The sequence below is a fragment of the Lupinus angustifolius genome, chromosome LG05 (genome assembly GCF_001865875.1).
Source record: "Lupinus angustifolius cultivar Tanjil chromosome LG05, LupAngTanjil_v1.0, whole genome shotgun sequence".
Taxonomy (NCBI): Eukaryota; Viridiplantae; Streptophyta; class Magnoliopsida; order Fabales; family Fabaceae; genus Lupinus; species Lupinus angustifolius.
The window spans coordinates 13,823,428-13,835,835 of NC_032013.1; positions in this window are offsets into that span (position 1 = coordinate 13,823,428).

A 12,408-nucleotide genomic window follows, 5' to 3' on the forward strand; every position below is an offset into this window, starting at 1 on the left:
GAAAAGATGACAACAACAATACACTGAGAGGTCAATGCCTGCTATGCCTAAAAACTTTCTTTCACGTTAAAGGTAAGGACATAGCACATGAGTAGTGATCATGTTCATGTTGCCCATACGACAAAGGTAGTCCAAAGCCAAAACAATATCAGTCTAATAGGTTGTTGAAACGACAAGGCCACAACATCAACATTGATGAAATATCCCGATGAAGTTCAACCCATTCAACCCATTCAAACCATAGTATAAATAAGTGAAATCACCCATAAGGGAATAATAATGTATTATGTTTGCTTTTTCTCTCTAAGCATACTCCTAGAAGTACTGACTTGAGAGATAGAGTTCCTTTTTAGGTAACCACACAAGGTGGTCCAAAGCTGGTGACTACTTGATTCAGCCAAGCAACCTAGGTTCTAATAACGTTCAAGGTCGAAAACTTTCTACATTCAACTAGGCAGCTCAGATACCGATAACACATCTTTAACATAGAAGAACAAATATCAATGAGATGTGTAAGACTGAGATGACAACTAAGAGGGGTGAATTAGTTGACTTAAATCTTTGACAATTTTTTTTGCAATTATCAGAGTTAGTAGCAGCGGAAAACGTTATGCAGACAAATATCAAACAAATTTAAAGAGATAAGGGAGAAGAGAGTACTCAGAGAGATTTTTATACTGATTCACCTTCTTGTCTACCGAAGGTTACGTCCAGTACTCTTACAGCACAAGAGATTTCTTCACTAGATATTAAGAGTAGCAATTACAATTTCTCACCCCGAGATTTCCTTGTATCTTACTCACTCTCTAGTACCTATATCACTCTTTGTAAAACACCATTTCCAAGTGACTCTACCCCCTTTCTTATCACAGCTTTCTGAAAGAAAGTAATTCAACAAATTGAATGAAGAAAACTTTAACTATGGCAAGGATTGCCTTTATAAGATTTGAAACTGTGAACTCTTGCAATCCAATAACCTTTTATACACACTTAATAATAATGCTTATAAGGTTTTGAATATCTTTGAAAAAATACACTTAAATCAACTTCAGAAAATATACTCTGAAAGTTAAGAACAAGTTGCAACAAGTGCAAAACAAGTATTTTAGAAAAGTTTAGATTTGGTATATGAGTTATGTTAAATTTATGAGTTCCAATGCTTTTAAATATGCTTTCCAATCAGCCAAAATACCTCTATGAAAAGGTAGTTTGAATAGGAAAATTGGTGCAACAACTCTTAGTAATCGATTACAGCCTCGACGTAATCCATTACCCCAAACATTCTGTCCAACTGAATAATTGATTAACACACAGTATAATCGATTACCCAAGGATTGTAATCGATTACCCAAACATTCTATTCAACTGAAGAACCAATTGTCACATAGTGTAATCGGTTACTTACAGGATGTAATTGATTACACAAGTATTATGTTCAACTGAATACCTGATGACTATAATGTGTAATCGATTACTCAAATTGGTGTAATTGATTACCCTATTCAGTTTTTGTTGGGTAACTCGTTTCTCACTCATGTAACTCGTTACTTAGTTCTAGTAACCTATTACTTTAGTCACAATAACCTGTTACACAGTATTTTGAAAAAAAATTTCATTTATACTTGTAGTTTTCAATTTTCTCTTAAAATACTTTTGAGCATTACTACTATTTGTATATAATAGAGTATAAGGAAGTACCTAAAGACTTAGATTCTAATTTCTTGAAGTTTTATCTTTATTGTCTTCATAAGTATTCTTCTTTTTCTTCTTTATGTGATGTTGCTGTCTTCATCAAAATCATACCAATGTCAAAAACAAAATATTCTTCACAAGATGCATCTTAAAATTGAAAGATAATAGACATAACAAAAATGTTCGGAATCTTTCAAATATTCAATAACTATTATGATGTATGAAAAAATCTTTACTTTTAAAAGTGACATGTGTTTAAATCCATCATCAAAAGTATTAGCACACTATGTTGAAAGCGGATTCTACACTAGAAACCCCATTAATAACAAAGCGTGTCACTTGTTGAAAGGGTTTTCCTAGTGCGCAACTTATTTTATGTAATTAGATAATTAGAGTGATGAGTGATGAACAATTTATTTAGTGACTTTATTTATTTACTCCCTTTTTGGGTTCCTTTTAACCATAACATAACGGTCGGTCTCATTTTATTAAGTTAACCATACCATTTCTTATGAAAGGTTGGTATCAAAGAATAAAATGAACAAAAGAATAAAGTTAGCAGTTAACCATCCCCCTTCTTTCGAAGGGTTGGTATAAAGAATAAAACAATAAATAATTAATTGTTAGTTGCGGAAAAGTAAATGACAAAAAATAAATTACTGAAAGTAAATGTTAGTTGCAGAAATGTAAATGATAGAAAGTAAATGTTAGTTGCGAAAAGTAAATGACAGAAAATAAATATTAGTTGCGGAAAGAAAATGACAGAAAGTAAATGTTAGCAGTTAGATTATTATTCATCACTCTTTTATGGTCAAGTAACAATCCATTGATTGGATTACACTTTTCGTATATTATTCATATGTTTAAAGTTACAAACCAAGATTTGGTTTGAACTTGTGATTTTAGGAATCTTTAATCAACAAATAAAATTTATAAAGTTTAACACTTTACTATTTTACACTTGCATCTCTTTCAATATTCAATTGTAGTAAAGTATAGGGTTATGTCGAACCAAGACAATTGTATTAGAAGAGAATCATATAGACATATTATAGAAAAAATAATGATTAACAACTTTCTAATAATTTTTTGTGTTATGTTTGCATAAAAGTTAACAAGGAAACATAAACTAATATTTACAAATTCTTGAGGAGAAAATTGGTTTGAAATATGAAATTATTTCTAGATTCAAATCATTTTGAAAAACATTAACAAGTTATGTGTTATACTTTTAGTTAATTCCACAAACTATTTCTAAATCCTTCATCTAGTGTCCTAGTATGATAAGATGATTTTTAAACCTTATATAATACACTAAACAATAGTTAAGTATCACTCATCAGAGCAAGTTGTCACACCCTACTTCAGATTCCATTAACATCATTTAGCATTGAACATAAGTTGCTTAAAATAGATGCTTGATATGGCGAGTGAACTAAGGTGTACGTTATATTTTTTTGTTCACTTGTCAATACTTTCAGAAGAAGCATTTTTGGATCTTTAAATCAAGTTTCAGGTGATCAAGCTAAAACCGCATTAAGAACTTCTTTAAAGAATCAAAACTTAACCAAAAGTAATAACTTGAATGTATTGAAATCAAAATATGATACAAATGATGGAAAAAATTACATTACACCATAATCCAAATCAATGTGTAGGAGCATAAGCCATCTATCCAAGAATGAGATGCTTTTGGACCCAAATGAGATTACAAAAAATATATTTTTTTATCACATTTGCCATCTCCTTTCTCCTCTTGAATTCTAAGAAAAAATTACAAAACTTTACCTAGAAACATGCCTAGAACCCTGAGTAGAAATGTTTAGAGAGAAAAAGTGAAGAATGGAGTCTTGAAAGTGTTTTGAATTGTGGAAGAAGAACGTGTATTTGATGTTGAAGAGGGCCTCTATTTATAGGCAACCCGTAACCGCCTGACCCTCTCTTTGTCCACACTGGGCACACCAAACCCTTCAACATGGGTTTGGTCCCTAGCCAAGCAGCTTAGTCAGCTGCTTGGTGTTGACTCACCAAAGCTAGTTGTGAGCTACTTGATCAGGCTATTGTGAGCTACTCTGAAAAGTGCTTAGAGGCCTTGTCAAGTGAGGTCATGCATGATGTCAAAGTTACTTGGTGGCTAAGTCAAGTTGACTCATTGCTGAGTCCAGCCCGCCTAGCTGCTTAGGTGGCCACTCTAAGCTGCCTGTTTGAGCAACTTGACCTGCTCTAACTAGATGTGCAGTTCCAGCTGGGCGGTCCTTAGGTGCACGCTGAGCTGCCTGCTTCAGCACGTTGGCTTGTGCCAGGCTTGAGTCTGACTGTGTAAAGCTTGTGCCTGACTGAGCCAAGTTGGTGCTAGGTCAGCTGGGCGGTGCTGAGTGTCCACGCCAGAATACTTAGTGAGCAACTTCATGTTTTTTTGTCCATGGTTGTGGTCAAGCACTTAGTTTGTCATGTGTGCATCAAAAGTGGCTTATGTGGACATCTCCTTGCTTGACTATTTTTCTTGATTCTTTTTGTTTTTATTTTTCCTAGAAAACTTCACACAAAGATTTGAAAAAGAGGTGGACAAAATATATAATCAAAGTATGACAATTTATCTAAAAAGTGAATAAAGTTGGTTTTGCATGATTTGCATCTAAAATGTATGAAAATTCGGTATTTTTGATACTTATCACACTCCTAAAAATACTGACTTGAACTGCAAATTTCATTTTTCACATAATCACCTTAGGCGATCCAATACTAGTGACTGCCCAGTTCAACCAAACAAGTCAGATTCTCACAATATTCAAGGCAAATAACTGCATGGATTCAACTAGGCACCGATAACTCCTTTTCAACACATAAGAACAAATATGAATGATATACCTCTTAAAATTTGAAAGATAACAAATATAACAAACACCTTCACAATCCTTCAAATATTCAATAGCTTTTGTGATGTATGAAAGAAAATCATTACTCTGAAAAGTGACATATGTTCAAATCCATCACCAAAACTATAAGCATGCTTCTATGAATAGTAACTTGAGCGATAAAATTCTCTTTTAGGTAACCACCTAATATGGTCTAAGATTGATGATTATTCATTTCAACCAAACAACCCAGAGTCACAATTGCCTATATTCAACTAGACAACTCAAGTGCTAATAACATATCTTTAACACATAATAATAAATATGAGATACATCATAAAAATTGAAAAGTAACTAATATAACAAACATCTTAACAATACTTCAAATCTTCATTAGCATTTGTGGTGAATGAAAAAAATCATTATTCTTGAAAGTGACATATGTCCAAATCCATCATCTAAACTGTAAAAAGAATGAAGAGTGAAAAGAGACATCAACGTCATGCGTATTAAATAATTTATTTTAAATAGAACAACCTTAAAAAAATTATATACTACCAACACAAAAGAAATGCAATCCTAAATAAAAGTAAAGAAAATAATAGTTGCTAATGAAAGAACATGTGTGTCTGGTGGTTGTAAGCGTTGTGGCTTACACTGAGCATGTCATCACATTGGAGGAATACCTATCTCACATAACAAATAATTTCCATTGTAAGAATTTATAGGCTTCAGAAATGACGTTTTTGTTTATTATAAAAGTGAGGTCTTCACTTTGGTTTATGTATGGGTAATTTAATTGAAGACTGAATATAAACTCATTTTTTTCGTTTGATTGAGATAAAATGATTCTTTTTTTATAAAGTAAATTACAAAAATCGTATGAAGTTATTTGCTTATATTATGATTAATTTGCTTGTTTTTATACTATTTTTAAAGTATACATTTGTTAATATTTATCATTATATATAAAATTTTGAACTTTGAACACGTCATCACAAAAGCTAAAAATATTAAAAGAAAAAATATTATAAAAATCATCGTTAGTATTAAAAATAAGTGACACGCAAATAAATAAAAATTATTACATTTGAATAATACAATTCACAAAATAAATAGAGCAAAATAAACAATCCAATGACATATCATTCCAAAAAAAATATGAAAGTGTATTAAAACTTAAGAGGGAAAATGGGAAGTGAAACTCGTTGTAAAAAACAACCCTTAAAAGAAGTCACTTTTTGTTTATATTTTCATAAATCAAAATATAGTTTATAACTTATATAAGTTGGTAGACATATTTGGGTTGCAACCTTAAACTTATTTGTTAAAAGATAAGTATTACAAACATTCGTCCATACCAAACAAACATAAAATATATAAAATATCAAATTAAATTACCAAAATAAATTTGAAAAATATTTATAGTCAAATCAATCTTAAGAGTAAATTGAAAATGGAAAAATCCACACAAAAATATTATTTAATTAACTGTTTTATATTTATCTATTGAAAATTTTAATCAAAAATTAATATATCATGTGACATAGTTAGGAATTCGTTAGTCTATGAGGATGAATACGACGTAATATATAACATAATGCAAGAAAGTTGAAATTATACTCGCCTACAAAATAATAGAATAACCAACATAGTGGATGAACAAATATGAATTTGAAATTAATCAAACCAAAGTAAGAAATAGATAATTATAATGCTAAGATTGAGTAATATATCAAATTAAATTACCAAAATAAATTTGAAAAATATTTATAGTCAAATCTATCTTAAGAGTAAATTGAAAATGGAAAAATCCACACAAAAATATTATTTAATTACCTGTTTTATATTTATCTATTGAACTTTTTAATCAAAAATTAATATATCATGTGACATAGTTATGAATTCGTTATTCTATGAGGATGAATTCGACGTAATATAAATGGTGGAGAATTTCCTAATAAATGTAAAATAGTGAAGATAACTTTTTCTTTAAGCCGAAGGTGCAACTACACCTCAATATATATTAGATAGCAGGGAAGATACATTAATGAGAGTTGAATCGATAACAAGGAAGTTGATTCCTATTACGCAAGAATTCATGAAAAATGAAATTAGGAGTAGAACTCCAATTAGAACTAACTTTAGAGTTAATCCCATAGTTTGCCAATTTGTCCGCGCAAGAGTTGCCTTCTCTATAGATATGAGAGACCATGAAATTCATTTCAGCCATTGCTGCTTTGCATTTGATCCATTTGTTGAGGAGTTTCCAAGGAGGATTGTGATAACCTTTGAAGATTTCAACCACTATTGTAGAATCACATTCAAGCCAAAGGGACAACCAACCTTTAGATATAGCAAACAGGATGGCTGATAAAGCTGCATTAAACTCAGCATATAAAGCATCATGAATGCCATAGTAATCAGCCAAGCAGGCAAGGCACTGGCCATTATGGTCTCTGAAAATAGCTCCTCCCCTAGCATGGCCAGGATAACCTCTAGCTGCACCATCAGTGTTTACCTTGATTGTATGTCTCAGAGGGGGATGCCAAATAACTTCCAATATCGAAGGAGCCTTAGGATAGATGGTAGGGACCTTAAAAGATTTTAGAATACAAAGGTCAATCTGAGAAGGTTTGCCTGAAGCTTTGGAATATATTCCTGAAAGAGAGGTTGCCATTTTGATTCTGTTGATTGCAGAGCCGAGGTTGCAAGCTTTGTTTTCAAATCTCCACTGATTCCTGCACCACCAAATCGTGCTGATTGAGTGGATAATGCAAGCAGTGAAGAGGTGCTTAACCTGATCACTCCAATCTGATTTACTGGCCAAAAGGATTAATTTGATGGAAGAGATGTCCAGATGGATATTGAAGATTCCATTAATCCAATTCCATATTTGAAGAGCCAGGGGCATCTAAAAAGGAGATGGAATGAAGTCTCAGCATGAGCTCTGCATAGGCTGCACATAGAAGCCATGTTGTAGCCTCTCCTTTGCAAGTTATCATCACAAGGCATTTTGTTATTAAGTAATCTCGAAGTCACAAAAGATTGAGAGGGGGGAATGGCACTGGACCAAATCTTTATGAACCAGTTTAAAGGATTAGAAACCTGATCAATAGAATTGTAGGCCTCCTTTAAGGTAAGCACACCATCAGAAGAATTTTGCCAACAGAGCACATCCTGCCCACCAGAGAAATCAGTTTTGGCTATCATATCAGTAAGAAAAGGGAAATGATAAACCAAATTTTTAGGAATATTCCAAGTAGAGTTTTGAATGAAGTCTGAGATTTTAGCCTTTAATTAAACCTGCCATTGTTGAGGAATGTTTAGAAGATCAACTAAAGGTGTTCCAAGCCAGTTGTCCTTCCAGAAACTTATGTTATCCCCCTTGCCTATAACCCATATGGAGTTAGCAAAAGCAGCAAACCAATTCATCCTGATACCTGGCCAGATGGAGGATTTGAAGTATCTAGTAGGGGGGTTGCTATGAAGACAGAATCTTGTTCTGCACAGGATAGCCCAATCTTTCCTAGAGTGTCTCAAATCCCAAGCTAGCTTAGTGAGAGCAGCCTTGTTAAGCTTAGATAAGGATCTAATGCCTAAGCCACCAACATTGGTAGGGGAGCAAACCTAAGACCAAGCAACAGTGACCATTTTCTTAGTGCTTATGTCCCCTGACCAGATGAAGTTCCTGATGCAAGAGTCCAGATTTTTTAACAATTGGCAAGGCCAAGAGTAGACATGGAAACTGAAGACCAACATGCTTAGAATAACAGATTTGACAAGCTCCACCCTGCCCATGATTGACAAGGAGTGGCCTTTCCACTTTACAAGCTTGCCAAGAATTCTGTCTGCAATTGGCTGTAAGTGAATCTTTTTTGGCTTTCCTTTGAATATGGGAACCCCCAATAAGTGAAAGGAAGAGAACCAGCAATAAAGCCCAAGTAGGAAGATAGCCTGGCATTCTTCCTAGGATTTGCATCAGAGTAAAATTTGCACTTACTAGGATTTATGAGTTGCCCTGAAGCTTGAGCATAGACATCCAATAAATTCCTCAACTGAAGCAACTCTCTTTTAACCCCTTTGCAGAAATAAGGATATCATCAGCATATAAGAAGGAGTGCTTAGGCCATTAGGACCAGAAATTATGCTCATTTTGTTGCTAGTCACCAACTTGGAAATGCCTCTGCTCAACACATCTTCAGCTAGGCAAAAAAGTAAGGGAGAAAGGGGGTCCCCCTGTCTCACACCCCTAGAACACTTGAAGAAACCTACACTTTGGCCATTCACATTAATAGATAGTCTAGCAGAGTGGAGAATTGTCTTAATCTATTGAATGAATTGATCATGGAAACCAAAGGCCTGAAGAGTTTGCAGCAAAAAGTTCCAATCCATAGTATCAAAAGCTTTCCTGATATCAAGCTTGATTGCTAAGTTTCCACCAAAGCATTTGTGATCAAGAAGGTTAATAGCTTCTGAAGTAGTGCATATACAATCCAATATGTTTCTGTCCTTTATGAAACCTTTTTGCTGAGGAGAAACAATCCTAGAAGCAATGATGGCTACTCTATCAGCAAGAACCTTTGTGATTATCTTGAATTGGAAGTTAGCAATAGCAATTGGCCTGAAGTCTTCAATCTTGTCAGCATTAGAGGACTTAGGGATCAGAATCACACTGCTGGAGTTCATGTTTGGCAATAACCAACCTTGAGCAAAGAATTGTTTGACAGAGGAGCAAACATCCTTACTCACAATGCTCCAATAATTTTGATAAAAGCTTCCTCCATAGCCATCAGGACCAGGGGCCCCTTCACTGTTAAGAGAGAACACTACAGATCTAATTTCCTCTTCTGAAGGCATGCTAATAAGATTTCTGTTTTCCTGAGGTAGCACCATATGAGGGATGACCTCCTGAATCAATTGATTAGGGGTGGTGTCATTAGTAGAAGCAAACAAGTTGGTAAAATAATCTAGAGTGTGAGTTGCTAATTCTTCCTGTGTTGAAATGACTTTGTCTCCATCTTTAAGAATTGTCACGGACTTAGAGACATGCCTTATCTTAGTAACTTTGTGGAAGAAACTTGCGTTTCTGTCCCCATTTCTGTGCCAGTTGATTCTAGATTTCTCTTTCCAGAAATCATTTTCCATGCTAAGAGCCTTGAGCAGGTTAAATTGAGCCATGCCCTCTTGATCAATCAACTCTTCATTAGGACCATAATTGTGGAAGCAAGATTGAATATTCTCCACATTTGACAAAGCTTGTTGGATTGTGTGATGAATGTTGCCAAAGATATTCCAGTTCCAAGTTTTAAGCTTAGCTTTAAGCCTTTTAAGCTTCTCAGACAAAATGAACATAGGGCAACCAACTATACTATCATTCCAAGCTTCTTCAATCACCCTAGAGCAGTCAGGGTGATTCATCAACATTTTTAAGAATCTAAAAGAAGAGGTTCTCTTAGTCACAGAGGAACTACAAGTAAGGAGAAGGGGATGATGATCAGAGGAGATCCTAGGAAGAGTGCAGCAAGAGACATAATTCCAAACAGCTAGCCAATCATCATTACACAAACTCCTATCAAGCCTTTTTTCAGTAAGAGCTGAGCCTCTTCTTTTATTAGACCATGTGAAATCAGCTCCTCTAGTTGCAAGGTGAACCAAATTAGCCTTCTCTGAGAAGGAAATGAACTCCTTTGAGGGATTAGAGCAGGGGAGCCTGGACCCTATGCACTCATAAGCACCCCTCACCACATTGAAATCTCCTATGCAATTCCAGGGCCCAACAGTTTGTCTCATTAATCTGTTGATGTCCTCCCAAAGGGCCCTCCTTTGTATATAATGGCTATGAGCATAAACAACACATAAGTGCACCAGATTTGCCTCCATAGATAAAGAGACATCAATGAACTGGCTAGATGAGGCAATTACAATTGGGCTTAAATTCTTAGAACAGAGACCCCATAAATTGGGCAAAAGAGAACCTCTGTCATTATTAGCAAAAAACTTGAGATTCAACTCATCCAAAAATAGGTTATTCATATCCTCCATAGCAATCATTGGTTCAGCAATGAAAACCATATCAGGCTTATTAGACAAACAAAAGTTTTTTAAGACTAATTTAGTTTTAGGATTACCTATACCCCTACAATTCCAATAGAGGACCTTCATTGATCACTAACTAGATACCCCCCCCCCCCTTACGGGTATAATGAATCTTCTCGGATTGAGCCTTCTTTTTCTGCTTTTTCTTTTGAGATTTAGATACCACTGAAGTGAATGATCCTTCTTCTATCTGATCATCAGGTTCATCCTCAGCCCATAATCTTCCAACTATCCTCATATCTTTTATAACTACCTGGTTGTCTATTTCTGTCTCATTCTGGATATTGATGTTCACTTGATTAGATTCAGATTCACAAGGGGTCTCAACCAAAGAGTCTGCCACTCTAGAGGTGTCCACTTTATCCTCCTCCAAGGCAGCATTAGACTTCACATCAGGGGATAGGATTAACCTTTCCAAGTTGTCAAGATTAATGTCTCTATTGTCTAACTCCAAGTCTATGATCAAGTCATGAGACTTCTCCACCGGGTTAACTTTGGCAGCAGGGCTGTTTTTCTTGACTTTGATCACTTCCTCAGTGTGATCTTTCTTGTGATTTCTCCTACAATTAGAGATCATATGCCCTATCACTTCACAGCCTGTGCAAAATTCAGGGAGATTTTCATACTCCAAGTTAAAAAAAAAGCAAATCCCTCTTTTGCCACCAAGATTTGATTTGGAAGATGAGCTTTTAGGTTGGTTTCAACTAGCACCTTGGCAAAATGACCATATGTCCTGTTTTTTGTTGCCTCATCCAGCGAGATTGGCGTGTCTATGCCACCAGCTATTGAGAATATGATCTTAGGGCTCCAACATTCCTGAGGAAGCCCTTGTATTTTAACCCAAATCTGAGTGTGAGACTGTTTTTGCATAGAGGGGTTAAAATCTTGGGACCACAAGAAGAGTCTAAGGAAACCTGGGTTGAGATGCCACGATCCAATGGAGCAAACACTCCTCATATCATCTACTGATGAAAATGAGAACTCATAGAAACTCCTGCCAAGGGATATGACATTCCATTTACCAATCATACTCCACATGGAGCAGAGTTTGCTTTTTAGATCTGCAAATTTTATTGGAGAATCCCCTTTAGAGAAGATGAGTCTGCCATGGAGATGATTTTTACACCTTTGAAGCCCTGCTTGGTACTCCTCTTCAGGGATTTTAACTGTTATGGCATCACCCTTTATGCAGGGTTGTGGTAGCTGAGACACTGCAATATTGCACGAGTTCTTCAAAGCCTGGGCAAAAGATTTCTTCACCGGAGGATGAGATGTATTTTTAGCTGGAGCGTGTTCTTGCCCTGAGTCTACATCAAGAAAGGGCCATGGGACAAAGGATTTGGAGTTCATGCTTTAGTCAGAGAAGTTCCACGATTGTTGGAGGAGATTCCACGAATGTTGGAGATCCGATCCCAGAATGTTGGAAAGTTAAAACCTAAGAGAGAGATATTCATTCATCCTCCTCGTGCTGATAAATAGTGAAGATAACTTCGTTGCACAATTTGAAATCAAAATTCCACATATCATATGGATCTAATTTGATTCATCAATGTATTTTAAACTATTTAATTATTTTTCTGAAGTGTGTTCAAAGACGTATTTTAATTTATCCAAAATTAATGAGTTTAGATTGGGAAATATAATTTTTCATGCACAAATTTATAAATTAAATCAATATGATTCTGCTTATTTTATAAATATAAGATTCTTTTTTAGGCATAGTATAAAAATTGAAATAAAATTTTAATTTGATTCCTTTTAT